The sequence below is a fragment of the Theobroma cacao genome, chromosome 7, assembly GCF_053813885.1.
Source record: "Theobroma cacao isolate CCN51 chromosome 7, ASM5381388v1, whole genome shotgun sequence".
NCBI classification, from domain to species: Eukaryota; Viridiplantae; Streptophyta; class Magnoliopsida; order Malvales; family Malvaceae; genus Theobroma; species Theobroma cacao.
The window spans coordinates 14,604,392-14,622,140 of record NC_142645.1 but is presented as its reverse complement, the minus strand read 5'-3'; the positions used below and the strand labels follow the sequence as shown (position 1 = coordinate 14,622,140).

Here is a 17,749-nt window from a genome sequence, read left to right as displayed (position 1 = left end):
CACCTTGTTGTAAATCAGACATTCGCATTGATCAATGCAAAATTTTATTAACCCCATTTAAAGGAAGATGTGGAGGGGTATGCGAAGACTTTTTTGGTGTGCTAATAGGACAAGGTTGAGCAAAAAAGGTTGGGAGGATAGCTTGATCCTTTACTAGTGCTGAACAAGCCGTGGGACAATGTTAACATGGATTTTATCATTGGATTGCTTTAAGTTGACGGGTTTGGAAGCATTATGGTAGTTGTGGACATATTCTCTGAATGTGCCACATTCATAGATACCACTCGAAAGTCTCCAATGGAGGAGGTAGCTCGGCTGTTTATGATGCATGTGATGAAATATTGAAGGGTCCCCAAAACCATCATCAATGAGAGGGATGGTTTGTTCATAGGTAGGTAATGGATTGAATTGTTCAAGTTGTTAGGGTCTGAGCTATACTTTTCCAGTAGTTTCCACCCATAGTCCAATAGGCAGACTAGGAAGGTGAATGCGATGTTGAAGCTCTTTCTGCTATACTTTACGCGCAGCAATTAGATAAACTAGCCTTGATGGCTTGATGTGGCTTAGTGTTCTCACAACCTGCAACGTAGTTAGTCCATGGGTCAGAAACCCTTTGAGATAGTGTTTGGACAATAATCACATATGCCTAGCATGATAGCAATGGGATAGCCTAGTTCAACCCTTGCTGTTTATAAGCATGCTCAAGCATGGGAAAAACAATGAGAAATGGCTTGAGTGTGACTCCACAAGGCCATTAAAAGGGCTAAGAAATGGCAAAAAAGTCACAAAAATAGGCTCATTTTAATATAGGTCACATGGTGATGATAAAGTTCCACTTGGTGTAGAGGCATAAGGGGATCGACAAAGGCCCAGTGCAAAGATACAATAGGCCCTACAAGGTGGTTAAAAAGATAGGTTGGGTGGCTTACAAGCTGAACATGCCTCCCAAACCCAAGATGCATCTAGTTTTCCATGTGAGTATAGTTAAGCTTTAACATGGGATCAAGGAGGATCCCAATTGTGATCCATAGAGCACGAATGGGGGTTCGAGCTATATATGAGGGAGAAGTAAAGGAGGTGCTGGTTGGCAGGGTGTTAAGGTAGAAGTATCATACACAAAGGCATCAGTGCCTTGTGAAGTGAGAGGGACTACTCGAGATCAAAGCTAGTTGAGAGTATTTGAAAGACTTGTGGTAGTTTTAGAATAAGGTTGATTCCTTCCATGAGGCAACTAGTACATTGCTAGCTTAGGTGGGGGATGGTGTCATGGCTCCCAGTTTAAGATGTCGAAGAAGGCTGAGTGTGCCTATCAAGTCTGTAGGTGAGGAGAAAGGTTTTTTAGTAACCCCTATTTCATCGTACCCATAAAATGGGGAAATAACCCCCTTTGGTGTTGAGGCATGCTAACAGCTTACTTGGGGTGCGCAGCAACCTACATCATGTAGACAAGCTAGGCTGCACTTAGCAAGGCAGACTACACGTACCATTAAGCTAGCTTGCAGTCCTACACGTAGCACTAATAGGTAGATAAGGCAACACTATAACCAATGATCCACTAGATGGGTAAAATGTCCAAAACAATATGGGGGAGCCTCTTGTTCAATTTGAACCTAACTAGCCTTCAGACCCATATTTTGGCTATTAGAGAGAATGAGCAACCTTTAGGCTCTTAAATGGCTTGTATATATAGGGTAGCTACTTGGGGGTACTTTGTCTATATAAACCCTCTTGAGACATGTGTGCAATTGATGATTCGTTAGTTAAAGAAGCTTTGCTATCTTTACTTGTTTATATAAACCCTCTTGTTCAATCTTGTTTTACACACATTTACTTGTTTAGCATATCTTGCTTGCTTGTGTGCTTGAAGGCTTTGTGCCTTATGTGCTTGTGTGCCTGAAGCCTTTTTGCCTTTTTTACTTATGTGCTTGCATTCATCTTGCATAATTGTGTTGCTTGTAAGGGTTGCCACTCACACATGGTTTTGGAAGACTTAGGTTGACTTAAGCTTAAAACTTGTTGAAAGGGAGTCTGAGGATGCAAGTAAAGGGTCTAAAAAACCACCACTTGACACCTGTACATGCTTGTGTCTGTCATTTTTTTGGTTTACTTGTTATTTTGTTTTATGATAGTGACATGCAGGTTATGAATGCACAGGCAGGATGTTTACCTTCTACATTGTGTTGCAGTATAGCCAAAGAACTAATGATGCTTTGTTTGAATTATGTTGTATGCTACTTATGTAGTGATGTACATACATTTTTAATTAATGAAAAATCAATGTGTTAGTTTCGTTTTTCTCAACTCGTTTCTCATTGTTTTTCTAGTAAGTTTACCACTTTTTAAACTATAAATACAATACCAACATTCATTCATTATAGTATAACAGATCACTAAAATTTCATATTACACAACAAGAACTCTCTCAAATAGTTATTTGGCTTGGCTTCCCATGCTAGTATGAAATATCTTTTTGTTTAAATGAATTGTAAATTCTCCTTGTTACATCCATATTTCTTTGATGAGGTTTTCTTTAGCCACTTGTCTAAGAAATCTTAGTCACTATTTCTAATAAGACAAGCGTTGTTAAAAGGATAGAAAGATACATATGAGTGATGATCAATGTTCTTTAACTACATCTTTGGAATCACTAATTGCAGCAGTGAATCAAAATTATGCCAATTTAGTTATGCAAAAGAAGTCGTGCACTCGTGCTAGGTGTTAAATGACATGATTCAGGATGATGGAGAGCCTCAAAAGAAGAAACTCTATGAATTGAAGCTCACTTTTCTTGATGATATTGGATGGAGCCATTCGTCAACATATGAAAGACAATGGATGCATGTGCGCTTCCTTACAAGCTTGCCCCTCTTTTAAGTTGGCTCAAATTTTATGAGACAAGGTGTCTGATAGTGGTTAACTAGGTTAGATGCCAGTTTTAGTTTGATAGAAGATCGAACATTGTAAGGATAGTTTTTTTTTTAGATAAATCATTGTAAGGATGGTTTCCATGATAATAAAATACACTTCTCTTTTAAAAAACAAGTGGAAATTACACTTTCCTCATTAAAATATAAATTAAAGGCATTAATTGTTGCACGTAATGGGAATAAGATAAATTTCTTTGCTGTTAGTGTATAAAATAAGTTTCTAAGTGATGATGAGATGTGTTAGCAAGTTTATTATAAGGATTTCACTAGTGCTTACACCAGATATGGGATGCATATGGAAAATGTGAAGTTGGGCAATCATTAAGAAGTAGAGATAAGATTGAACCGATGTGTAAAAAGGAAGACAAAATCTATAAGCTAAAACGGTTAACGATGTTGTATGTTTGAATTTTGATTTCAATGCTAGTCGTGGTAATAAGTTAAGGCTTTTCAAAAAAAAAAAAATAATGAGTTAAGGTTTGAGGAGAAAGATCCTAATCAAAATGCAACTAGCTTCTAGACCCTGTTGAATGGCGTGGATGAACCATTGTGGTCAAGTTTCACAAAACACACAAGGTTATCAACGTGTTGCAACTTTTAAATTGTAAGTCAAAGTTTAACACGAGCAAGTCATGTTTTGATCGTCTCATGAGGATATTAAAAAATATGTTGCCATTAAACAAACCTTTACCTTGAAATCTTATAAAATGAATAAATGACGATGAAACTTGGACTTGATTATGTTCAAATGCATGCATATAAAAACAATTGCATGTAAATTTATAAAGAAATTGCTAAGTTGACATATTGTTTGGTATGTTGTCATCTTCAGTATAAATTGACTAAATCAAGTGAGACAAGACAAAAAAACAATTCTTACAAGATTTTGCACTACTTACCACTTATACAGAGATTATAAAAGTTTTATATGTTAGCAAAAATCACAGAGCACATGATATGTGTCATGACCCGATACTTTTTTTGAGCTTGTGACAACCGCTGCGATGTCTTGATAGACATATCTTACCCGGAATGTCAACCTAAACCTCATAAGGCTCTAGCATCAATTCTTCGCCTCCCCTGTGAGCAACAGTTACTAAATATCATGTTTTAAAGGAATATAGACTATTTTCAAATCAAAGACAATCAAAAAGTAATTTCTACCGAATAGGGGTATTTTGGTTATTTTACTCAAAAATTTCGAAACCTGCTAAAAGTATAATATATATATATATATATATATATATATATAAAATATACATTTCATATCTAAAAACAAACTTAGGTATATAAATAATCCATTTAAAGTGAAATTATAGCTAATCAAACTAAATAAAAATATTGAATAAAATATTCCATTTTTATATAAAACAATATTTATAAAATTCTATGTAAACAGTTAATGAAAAGTAATAACAAAATAAATTTGTATATATAATAGCACACTGTGCCAAGGTATACAAAAGTATTCTACAATGACATGTGAGCCCCAAAATAACAAAAATAAACACGATTGTAAACCTACGATTTCTAAGGGTGCTAATCCAAAAGCAAACCCTCGACAAAATCGATGGTCTACAGACTGCCGTAAGCTTAAAATGGGTGAAAGAAGGGTGGTGAGTTTTTATAAACCCAGTGAGTAAGCAAAGATCATCTATAACATCTAAAGCCGAGTAAATGGAGACAATTTAAAACATCTCATCATAATATGATTCATAACATTAAAACTCATTTCAACCCATATAAAATACTTACATTTCATAAAAAAGATCAACAAGGCTTATGACTCTCTTAAAAACTTGGCTTGTGCCAAAACTTATACTCGGTGACACCTTGCGCTGACATCCAACCGAGTCCGCCAAGTCTGTTAAAATAACATATACACATAAAACATGTTTTTACGTTTAAAAACACAACCGTTCATTGGCGTTAGCTGAGTTTCACGCTCACGTGGTGGTTCAGCATGAAGTGAACTCTAAACTACCTTAAGAGATACCCTCCATGCCTGTCATACTAAGGTAAAATATGATGGGGTTTACCATGACCCTCTAATAGGCAGGTCCACGGAAACTCACCAAATGCAGTAAGCTAATCAATTACCCCACCAAATCAATAAAATTCTGGCAATATGACATGGCTAATATAATATTACCCAACCTGTCAAGGTAAACAAAATAGTTCGTATATTCCACACAAACACAAATCTAGCCATTCATGCCGTCACATTGTCATAAGCCATCAATTCAAACCATATGTCAATTACAAATCCCGTTATGCCGATACATTTATTACAAAGTGAGGTCGGCATAACTACCAATAGTCAAAACATATATATATATATATAACACAAGTATATAGTCTCTACTTACTCAATTTCCAAAACCAGGATTCAATTTCAAACCGAATTATGAATCTCATTTCATTTAACCAACACTTCAGTTATAAAACATAATAGTTTACAATTTAAGTTCATTATTCTTTAAAATCATAAAAACGAGTATAAACTACTTTAGATAGTTAAGATGATCGTCTGTTTACTCACAACAACGGGAGTACTCCTACTCTTGGTCCTCGAATACGATATCTTTGCCCTTACCAAAGGGCTCACCACCTATACCTAATACACAACAAGTAATTCAATACATTTGTGCCAAACTGTTATAAAACTATTCCAAGCTCTATATGAATGCATGAAATTGGATAAGGAATGTTCGAATAATCACTTAAAGATGGTGTTCTACGTAGGTTCAATTGTTATTGGACTGAAATGGTATTCGACCTAACTCGCACTCTACACTGTTTAATTAGCCAAAACATCTGATTCAACTCCAAATAGATTCATTGCACTTTCGGTACTCCAAATACACCCAAAGTACCTCAATAAACTTGATTGTGACTTAAATGATCACATCCGAAACTCATTCCGATTCCGAACTAACGTGCTAATCAGTGTCAATACAGTCCAATAAGTCTATATATATCATTAGAAATCAAATTCAAGTCCATTTACCATGATTTTCTCGGTGTCGTTCAAGTTGTTTACTAAAGGCACTATACTTTTCGATAACAATTGTCGATATCTGACACCATAAATCATCAAATATGAGCTAAATAATATGAAATATAACAAAATTCATCATCAATATTTCCCCTATTAAATTCGGCCAAGGAGGGTTTAGTGAAGGACATATGGTTTTCTTGCTTGTTTTTCATACCAAATATCACAAAACCACTAAATACACCTAGATATTATGAAATCTAACAAAAACCATCATCAAAACTTCCCCCCTTGATTCGGCCAACATGACTTCCTTCATGAAAGTTTGGGTTTCAACCACAGAAAATGAAAAGGAAAGCATGGGAGAGGTGAATCTTAAGCTAAAATCATGAAATCTTACCTTAGATCGCTTCGTTTTTCGGTAACCGATGAATTTCTCTTGAATTTTCTTCCTCAAGGGTTGTTTCTATTCTTTCCCCCCTTTTCTTTGGCTTGCACGGCAATGAAAGAAGAATTGGGAGAGGTTTATGTTGGTTTATAAGGAAAATTATAAAAGAATTAAAGCTTGACACGTGTCGACGTGTAAATGGTTCATGGTTAAAACTTAACTATTAAGCATTTTCTTACCACCACATTTAATACCTTAATTATCCAAAGTATAAAAATGATAATAGGTGAAATTCATGGGCTTGACAAGTGTCACGGTGGTGTAAAATTTTAAAAATTCTAATTACGTCCTCATGACACATAGAATGGCCGGTTTGCCTTTATGCTCGAAAAAATGTCGAAATTGAAAATTTTCACTTCTTAAATTCAAATTATGCTCCAATTAGTCAAACTTGGTCAAAAATCTTGTCCAACATTCCAATTTTTCTCTCGGGTGGCAAAATGACCATTTTTCCCTTACGTTATAAAAATTCTCGATTAGATTCCAAATTAATCCTTGAACTCCAAATCACCATTTTAAGACATTCTAAGGTTCAATAACTCTCAAATACATTCTAAAATCTCTATTTGGACTAGTTCGAGGCTTTAATCGACTTAATTGTACCACTAAGTACGATATCGATTTTTAACGATTTTTCGAGGCATCCTAGTATGCAGACATGCTATCAAGTACATGAATGACATGGCAAGTATATAATAGAGCTGGGCTTGACAATATGGCACACCCATAATCAAAATAAGGATGAAGTGCTTAGACACCCTATTGATGGTGAAGCTTGACAACACTTTAACCACACTTTCATCAATTTTTTGTTATCGAACACCAAAATATAAAACTTGATTTCTGTGAGGATAGTTTCAGCTTGTTTAGACCATTTGCCAAAACCTTATTCTATCTGCGCACTAATGCTTCACTATGTACAACTTATTGTCGTGGATAAGCTAACTAAAAGTCAATTAACTAGCAAAAAGGATAGCTCCAAAGTTAACTTTTTTCTTTTGGCAAGCAAGGTATGTGCAAGCTGAATTCATATCTTGAGAAAGACCTTGACAGATCTTTATCACACATTCATCACTGATGCCACCAATTTTCATTATCTCTTCATACAAAATGTTCTTTTGTATAATGTCTAGGATTACCTCACTCGAGCTACTGCAATTGCTTCTATGCTAGTTTTAATAGACTTCAATTCATTGCTCACAAAGTCAAGTGCTTTTCTTCCTTTTTGGCTTGCATAAAGATGATGGCTTAGGACATGGTGAGGCCTTTTCATAAGTTTGATCATGTTGATGAGTTTCAGAACCGACATGATCATCCAAGTGATTCATCTCATCCTCAAATAACTCAAGGATAGTAGCATTTATAAAACCTTTCTCCATTTTCCAACAAAGTTGCATTTCTCTTGGACCTGCTGCAAGACTTCCACTAGTTCAACCCTTTCCAAAAAGAAAGTCTAACTTATGATAATTGTGAATCATCTTATATCGAGATGAAGCAACTTTAGGACGGGCCTACAAATCAAGTATTGCTTTAACTTTAAAGAAAAACATAAGCAGCAAATTAAAATTTCCAAGCTAATGCAATTTTAACTTTGCTAATTAGTAAAACATTACAACAATATTGATTTAAGATAACACATTTTTAAAATGTGCTGCTAAAAATATTTTTAATAACATTTTTTATGGTTTTTAGAACATTTTTGTAGATTTGACTTCACTATATAAATTTTTAGATGCATTATAAATAAAATATAACTATAAAAATTACGTACACTAGTGATACAGGAGCATTTAGAATTCTATTATAATTGATTTAGATTTTCTAATTTTAACTGGTTTAGGATTTTATTTTCTTTATTATTTTTAGATTGAGATTTTTTTCTTAATTTTATTAGGATTTTTAATACTCTAAGAATTATCATGTTATTAGGCTAGTCATGATCTATTTAGGAATAGAATACTTATTTTATTTAAATTTCTTTTTAACTACTCTAATTATATTAGACAACTAGAAATAGAGTTTTATTAGTGACGTGCACCTATAATATTATAAATAGGACTCTTAGGCTTAGTTATAAGACATTCAAGTTGAGAATAAATAAATAATATTTTCTTAAGTAAGAGTGTTTATTTCTTTAGACTCTTTTCAGAAGAGCAAGAGATTCTAATATCTTTAGCTTGGCTAACTAAAGTGGGATTTTGGCTATTTTTTCACCTTAGTGGAATTCTCAACCTTGTCAAGATTGGTGATTCACTTTAGTGAGGTTTCTAACCTCACCATAATTGGTGTCTTTCACAAAACCTAAGTGTCTTCACAATACCTCGACATTAGTTTAGTATCAAAGCGGGAAGATCATTACTCACTACGTAGTTTAGGTTTTTGTCATTGTTAGCTTCGACTCTTCTTGTTGAGTCAACAAAATGCTGCCAAGACGTCTAAATCATCAAATAAATGATCATGAGATCGAGATTCAAGAACTACGTTGCCAAATTCAAGAATTACAAGAGAAACTCACAAGTCATGATGTTGCTAAAATCAATAACAGAAGCTCTAGTGATGAAGAGGATGATACCAACCCTTTCCATCAAAATTTATTTTTTGATGAAGAAATACCTATTTGTCACCTGAGAACTACTGTTACTAGAGATTTGGGAATCAAAGTCAATATTCTTGAGTTTGAAGGAAAACTTCACCCTAATGACTTCCTTGACGGGCTTTGCATAGTGGAAAGAGTTTTTGAGCTCAAAGATATTCTTGATGAAAAACGTGTGAAACTTGTTGCAATTAAATTATAGAGGCACGCCTTTATTTGGTGGGAAAATCTTAAATGACAACGAGAAAAAGAAGGTTGCAATAAAATCAAAACATGGGATAACATGAGTCGAAAACTCAAATGTAAGTTCCTTTTTGAGCATTATCGATAGGAAACAATGTCGATGGAAGAATATATAATGGAGTTTAAACAATTTCATATGAAGTGCGATGTCCATGAACTTGAAGAGCAAACTAAAACTTGTTATCTTAGAGGTCTTAATTTTGAAATTGCAGATGTTGTTCAACTACAATCATACTAAAACTTAATTGATGTCATCGGATTAGCATTAAAGGTTGAGAAACAACGATCATGGAAGACCTTAGTGCATTCATATAGACAAAAATATTCCACCTCAAATCGTGGGAGACAAAGTTCAACAACCAGTCCACTTCCAAAGGTAAACTTTTCTAGAACTTCAAACAATAACAATAAAAAAACCACTTCTATTCGTATTTCTAATGTCAACAAAAAGTGCTTCAAATGCTAAGGATTTGGGCATATTGCTTCTGATTGTCCAAATTGAAAAATTATCTCTCTAGTAGTAGAATAAGTTATGAAAGAACCTAGCATGGAAGAAGTAGAGGATGAGCGAGAAATATTCAATAACGATGAGATAGAAAAAGTTTCTGCCAACCATGGAGAAGCTTTTGTTGTTCACTGTAACCTCAACATTACTATGATGATTGAAGATGAAAGTTGGTTTCGTCACAACATATTTTATTCAAGGTGCACATCTCAAGGGAATGTTTGTAATGTCATTATTGATATTGGAAGCTGTGAGAATGTTGTTGGCAACTACTTAGTGGAAAAGTTGAAACTTCTAACTTAAGTACATTGTTATCCTTATATGCTACAATGGCAGAGAAAAGAAAATGAAGTTAAGGTAACGAAGCATTGTTGTGTTCAATTCTCTATTGGAAATAAGTATCAAGATGAAATCTGGTGTGATGTTATCCCAATAGACACATGCCACTTGTTGTTGGGATGCCTATGGCAAAATGATCGTCAAGCTCATCATGATAGATGCAAGAATACTTATTATTTCTTCAAGAATGGAGTAAAAATTATGTTGACTCCATTAAAGCCAAATAACTGCCCAAAAAGACAAGAGGAAGATAAAGCATTCATCACTGTGTCTAGCTTAAACAAAGCTTATTGTGAGTCAATTCATATACCTCTTATTAGTTTGTGAAGAAAATGAAGTATCTTCACCTTTATCTAAAGATGTCAAACCCATAATTGAGGAGTTCTGTGATGTTGTAATTGATGAGATACCCCATGGACTGCCATCAATGCGAGATATTCAGCATGTGGTCGATTGTATCCATGGCTCTATAATCCCAAACAAGCCTACTTATTGCATGAGTCCGCAAGAGCATAAGGAGTTACAACATTAAGTCAAACAACTTTTGGAGAAAAGCCTGATTATAGTCAAGTATCGTTTTCCTATTCCTCGATTGGATGAGATGCTTGATCAACTAGTTGGTTCCAAGGTGTTTTTAAAGATCTATTTAAAGAGTGGATATCACCAAATTCGAATATGACTTAGAGATGAATGGAAAACAACCTTCAAAACACCAAATGAATTATTCAAATAGTTGGTGTGAAGCATGATAGTATTTAGATCCAGACATCTACAAGAAGTATGTCAAGGCCTACTTGTCGAAGTTGAGTCTTTTTCTGACTCGAGGAGAATGATGCAGGAGCATCAAGAATTCTATTTTAATTCATTTAGATTTTCTAATTTTAGTTGGTTTAGGATTTTATTTTCTTTATTATGTTTAGATTGAGATTCTTTTCTTATTTTTATTAGGATTTTTAGTATTTTATGAATTATTATTTATTAGGCTAGTCATTATCTATTTAGGAATGAAATACTTATTTTATTTAAATTTACTTTAATTACCCTAATTGTATTAGACAATTAGAAGTAGAATTTTATTAGGACGTGGGCTTATAATACTATAAATAAGACCCTTAGGCTTAGTTATAAGACATTTAAGTTAAATATAAATAAATAATATTCTCTTAAACAAAAGTGCTTATTTCTCTAAATTCTTTTCAGAAGATCAATAGGTTCTAGTATCTTTGACTTGGTTAACTTGAGTGGGATTTTGGCTTTTTGTCACCTTAGTGGGGTCTTCAACCTTGTCAAGATAGGTGATTGACCTTAGTGGGGTTTCTAACCTCGCCACAATTGGTGTCTTTCACAATGCCCAAATGTCTTCACAATGCCCCGGCGTCAACTAGCAAAGGTTGCACTTTTGTATATTGCTACTAAATGTAAAAAAAGGGAAGCTAAAAGTTTAAATAGGTGCACTTTTTAAGATTTTACGATAAAAAAAATATGTCGTAAAGAAATGTGGTTAAAACTCAATTTTGTTGTAACGAAAGCTGCACCTTTAATTTGCCTTTGTCATCTATGAAGTGGGTTGTGACAACTTGAATTTGAATGAAGTTTCTTGACAATGAATAAGGGCAGACCGACATAGAGTGGAGTGGTGTTAGATGACACTACTGAAGTGTCAAAAATACCTACTAATTATATTAATTATACTAGAGTTTTATGTAACTAATTATGCTAATGAATCCATTACTTTTTTTTGTAATTTTTTGAGGAATGTGGTCAAAGACTACAAATTAAATTAGATTTAGTTACGACACCACTCAGAAAAATTTTTAGGTCCACCTCTAACAATGAATGCAAGGATGAATGAGTGATTGTCAGCTATATTAAAGAAATTTTAAAACTTGAAGTGCAAGAACAAAATTTTAAAGCAAAATTGTTACTGATATGTTCAAACAAAGGCCTCAGGTTTCACAGTTTTTCAATCTTAGTCTACTCCGTAATTCCTGACAAAGGCCGGATATCATAGAGTCTAGTTTAGCAACCTGATATCAGATGACAGCGCACATAGTTCGTTCAATTTCAGCCTGCTGATTAGCGCTAGTTGGGCTTGGGGCTAGCGCATATATGCCACTGCCAATAATGGCGATAATTACAGATTTAGATAAGAGTTAACTACTAAAGCGTCGAAAAGTAGATATTTGCGATGTTACTTATCAAGATTTAAGACGTATACAGAACATCATCTACATCTTGCAGATAGTTGAAACTTTAAAGGAATTTTAACTACCAATGGCTGGACTTTATTCAACTAAGCACTACTTGGAACAGAACCCCTATATAATGGCAAATATGCATTATCTCACCTTGATATAAGTCCACCACACAGCAGTTTCAGCTTCAATCATTTGCATTGATGCATTAAAACCAAATCCAGACTTCTTTAGGATTTCACATGCTGTGGTATAAGTTTTCTTCTAGGTCCTCAGCCAATTCCTCACATGATTAGGCGACCGAGCTATGCCAAATTGCTTACAAATTTCATCAACCACAGTAGCATAAAAGAGGAGCCTATTTTTTATCCTTTGTGCATTTGATCAGACATGTCATTTGTCCAAGTCAAGTTCTTGTTTCCATTTTTATCCACACTTGTATCAATATAATCATTCTCATGGTCATCCTTACAATCTCCTCCTCTACCTGTAACCAAACATCCTGTAAAGAAGTGAAAAAATCAACCAAACTTAACTTGGCTTTACTGATACAATGGAATACAGCAGCAGCACCATACGTGTACAAAATCAAATATATAAAAGTAACCAAATAAATACATATTCAAATATAAATGTCAAACCAAAAACAGATAATAGCTTATATAAACTGATGATGGAATTGGACTTAGGCTTGAATTAAAAAAAAGATCAAATACTAGTGCCAAAGGATTCTCTACAAACAAATATACTAGAGAGGTTTTACTCCTAACACTACAAGCTATCTAAATTATAATCTCTCCATATAGATGTAGCAATTTTTCTCTATAACAGGGCCTCAATGCCATTGTAGTAGGTCACAGCACTCATTCTTTGATCACTAAAAATTACCAACAGTTCTCGAAGCTCCTCTACCTCCTACATCTTGAGTCTCGAGTCTCAACAGTGACCAGTGTTCGCCTTTTGGCAAGTAGCCTCTGATCATAGTGAAGGAATATAACAGTGTCACTGTTGGAGACTTAAGTTGATATGGCATGGGCAGATTTCTGGAAGACAAGCATGTTCCAATGTGTTAATGGACAGTTCAGGTTGCAGAGGAACCTACTAAACCATTGTTTATTCTACATTTTACTTTTTATTTTCCTTATAGTGATTTCCTCCCACGTTTTCTCTTTTTTAACTAAACACAGGAAAATGGAATCCAGGATTTTGTTTTACTTTCCTTATTATTCTTCCTAGTATCAGACAGGGCGTTAGGAAATTTGTTAATGTTACTACAAATTTCCTAACATGAGAAATAATCAGTGGGTTTCATCAAAGTGTTGGAAGTTGTCCTAGAAAATACTCCAAATTATGGATTAATTTTAAATAATATTAAAATGTAAATGAAATTTTGAATAAATTGAAAAATTGTATCATTATATAATTGTTTGCAACAAATGCATTTTAATTTTGATTGTGCAATTAAATATAAATCCAAGCAACTATGAAATTTTAAGAAATTTGTAAGTGAAAAATTTCTTGAGAGGTTTTGAAGATAAGGAAATATTTCTAAAATTTTACAAAATTGTTGGGAGAATTTAGGAAAAGTTTCAAAATAGAGGTTTGCATTGCAACAACAAAAAAACAAAATTATAAAATAAATATATTATATATAATATAAAAAATAAAATTAAAAAAAAATCAGAATTTCTTCATAAAACATCAAATTAATCCACCGACACAGCCTTGAAGGAAGTAGCGACTTCTTTGAATACTACTTTCGAAGCGAGACAAATTTTCTTAGATCTCACTAAAAGTGTCGAAAAATCTATGGAAAAATTACTAATATTAATATAAGAAAATCTAAAAAGAAATAAAAAGAAAATTAAAGAAAAAAAAAGAATAAAAATATTGAATAAATAAATGATTATGAAATCAACTTCAAAAGGGTGATGACTTTCGTGGATACTCTTGAGGTGACGGGAGTTTTCCTTAGATCCATTAGATCAAGTCCAAAACATGATAGCATACAATTACTTGGTATCATTTTTTGAACAGATCGATATGGAGTGTTAATTTTTTTCCCCTGCATAACTGTATTTTTGAATTCAACTTTTATTTTGTAGATCAAAACTTATCTTTTGTAATAAATTTAAGTCAAGCATAGTTTTTTTATTACAATGTGTAGAATTACTTAGGCAAGCAATCACACTTATTCAACATAGATGGGTGAAGATTTTTCAAAATTGTCAAGAAAGGATATTTTCCCGTGCGGATATGCCAGGCAGGCACTCAACCTTGAAACCTTAATTTTCTTATAAAATTTCTCAGAATTACACGTTGCAATGATTATATTAATCAATAATACAGTAAAATCTCGATAAATTAATAATTTTGATTAAATAATATTTTTAGTTGGTCTCAACTTGGGACCAACGTGGTAATAATAATTCACTAAATTTATAAGATAATACATTTTAAAAAATACATATAGGTCTCACTTCACATATAAATTAATAATCTCCTTATATTTTAAAATTATATATATACATGACTTAATTAGGAGCACTTTGTAAAATATGACTCTAATGTTACTTGTTTTTTCTTGAAATTGATGTCTCTTTGGACCTCATCTCTAACTTTTCTTAATGCATTAAGAAGTTTTGGTATAATGTTCTTGTATTACAAGAGAAAATTAATATTGGTTGATAAATACTTGACCTCCTGATCGTATTTGATATTGTTGCATGGCTCACTTGTAAGTTAAACTTTTCTAACACCATTGTTGCAATTGCTTTTGGATACAATTTGGATTTTCTATATTGTATTCACATAATACTTTAAACATTTCATCCGTCATTATTGATTTTTTTTACACCTTTGAGATGAGAAGTCATTGTGTTTAGTTTTACCGTTTGTGATATTAATATTGTTTTTATAGATGTTTAGTTCATGAAGTATATTAATTAGGTATACATCGAATCTATTTAAAAGACTAATTGCATTCATAAACTTGTTTTGGTTAAACAAATGTTAATTCGTAATTTGATAATTAGGTAATATTTGTGTAATCACAATACACAATATATGTATTAAGTTCAATATTTTGAACAAAAAGAAAGGAATATCTTGATAAATTAATTTTTTATTAATTAATGTATAAATTAATAAGTTATTAATTTATCGATTAAATAATATCTTGATTAATTAATAAATTTTCATGATCCCAAAAGAATTAATTTCTAGAGATTTTACTATATGTCTTACTTAAAATTTAAGTCTAAATGTATTTAAAATATTAATATAACAAGTTTTTTTATTATTTTAATAATAAAACTAACTTAAACAAGAGGATCGGGTTGGACCATGTACAAATTTGAGCTTGAGTTTTCAAGTTGTCGACAAGGTCTAATCTGACCCAATCAGATTTTTAATTAATGGCAAACCAATATGGGTGAGTAAAAAATTCCAAATCCAAAAAATCAAGCGAAACGAATTGATTTGATTCGATTTGATTACAGTAGTCAACGATTATTTAAATTTTTAAAATTTGGTTTTTTTTGTCTATTCAATTTTATTTTTGGTGGTTAAATTTTTTATTGAAATGGTAAAAAAAACCGAATATAAAATAAAATATTTTAAAATTACTATATATATTATTTATATAATTAAAATTTTCAGATGTTATTTATATATGTTATTTTTAATTAATGTGAATTCAATTTTGATTTTAAAAACCAACTGAACAGTTCAATGTAGTTTGGTTTTGAATAGATTAAATCTTCAGTAAAAAAATCAAATTGATTTAGTATTTGGAATAAGCAAATTAAATATTTTGGATTTTTGAATTTAATATCCACTTGTCTACTTGAACACTTCTACTAGTCAATACGATTTTTTGGAACTTTTTAAATTGTAATTTATTATTATATTTAATTGAATGTGATTGATTTGAGTTGCTCTAATTTCTTATGATGATAGACTATTCTCTTGACCCATTACATTAATAGATGACTACATGATATCAACAAGATATGAATGACAAACATTTTGAACCAAAAGTTAGATACAGGAAGACTTATGGTTTGTAAAAAATAGGTCAAAATATTTGGAAAGTTCCTATACTCATGCATTTTGTTCAATTTAATTCCTACATTTAAAATTGTAACATTTTTATTCCTTAATTTTGAGAATTGCTTTAATTTAGTCTTTCTCTCTAACGGCATCCAATTTTACCGTTAAAAAGATGACATCAGCGGTGACATTAGTGATGATGTGGCACATTTTGATGACATGACACCTACATGATGACGTGGTATGCCACGTAGAACTACTATGATGACGTGATAATGTTGATGTGGCACTAACATGTCACATGATAGATAAAAAATTTTTCAAAAAATTTTTTTTGCCACGTCATAGGGACTAATTGAATAAAAATATGTAGTATAGGGACTAAATTAAACAAAATTGAGATGTTGAGGGATTAAATTGAAAAGAAAATTGAAAAATGCAAATCTTTAAATAGATGATGATATACTTATTAATAAGTCAAATATTTAAGTGTAAAAAATTTATAGTGTTAAAAAATATATATAAATATTTCTTATTTGATTATTTGATTATAAAATATGTACATTAATTTATCTTTTTTGCAAAAATTAAGTTTAAATTCTTCTTTTATTAAAAAATTTCAAAAAAAAGTTCATACTTAAAGTCAAATTTAGATAAATAACTTACATTATGTTAGAAAAAAATAATATAAAAAAATAAATAAATTCTTTTTTCTTCTATTTATACTAGTATAAAAGTTTGAAATTTATTTGACTTAATATTTAACTTTAGCTGAATTCAAATTAACAAAATAAGTTGATTTAGTTCCAATTTTTACAATTTACAAACAACTATTCTTTGGAATTATACAACACTTACCCATTTTATCTTTTATTTAAATTTACTCAAAATTCTTATAAAATGATTTTATTTAACTTCAAATACCACAATCAAATTATGCTAAATTTAAATTTAAATTATTAATTTGGATCTATAAAAAATTTGTAAATACAAAATAAAATTATACAAATATTTACAATTATATTTAACTCTATCAACCATAAATACAGTTTTTAATCCAAGAAATTTCAACCTAAAAAATATAACTTGAAATATTAAACAAAATAAAAACATAAAAAATAAATAAATAATTGAAGGGGTGGAGTAACTCAGATTTTATATTGTAATAAGAGGTTTGTAATGCCCAATTTAAGCAAATCAGTATGAAGAATTATTTTTATAATCATCACTAACTCCATATCTCCTTTCTTCATTATTTTAAAAGAAAAACTAAATCAATTTATTTTGCTAATTTAAGTTCAGCTCAAGTTAAAACCAAGTCAAATAAATTATAAAGTTTTGTACTATTATAAATAAAAGGAAAAAAATTATTGAGTCTTTTTATATTATTTTATTCCAACACAATGTAAGTTATTCATCTAAATTTGACTTTAGGTATGAAATGTTTT

General features: G+C 31.6%; 1 non-coding gene across 1 annotated transcript; it reads right to left on the bottom strand.

The window, feature by feature from the left end:
• Window positions 1-17,444: 17,444 nt before the first annotated feature.
• LOC148761724 (small nucleolar RNA snoR8a) lies at window positions 17,445-17,536 on the bottom strand. The gene has a single exon (XR_016027743.1). It is a non-coding gene; the product is annotated as a small nucleolar RNA snoR8a (small nucleolar RNA).
• Between the last annotated feature and the right edge of the window lie 213 nt (window positions 17,537-17,749).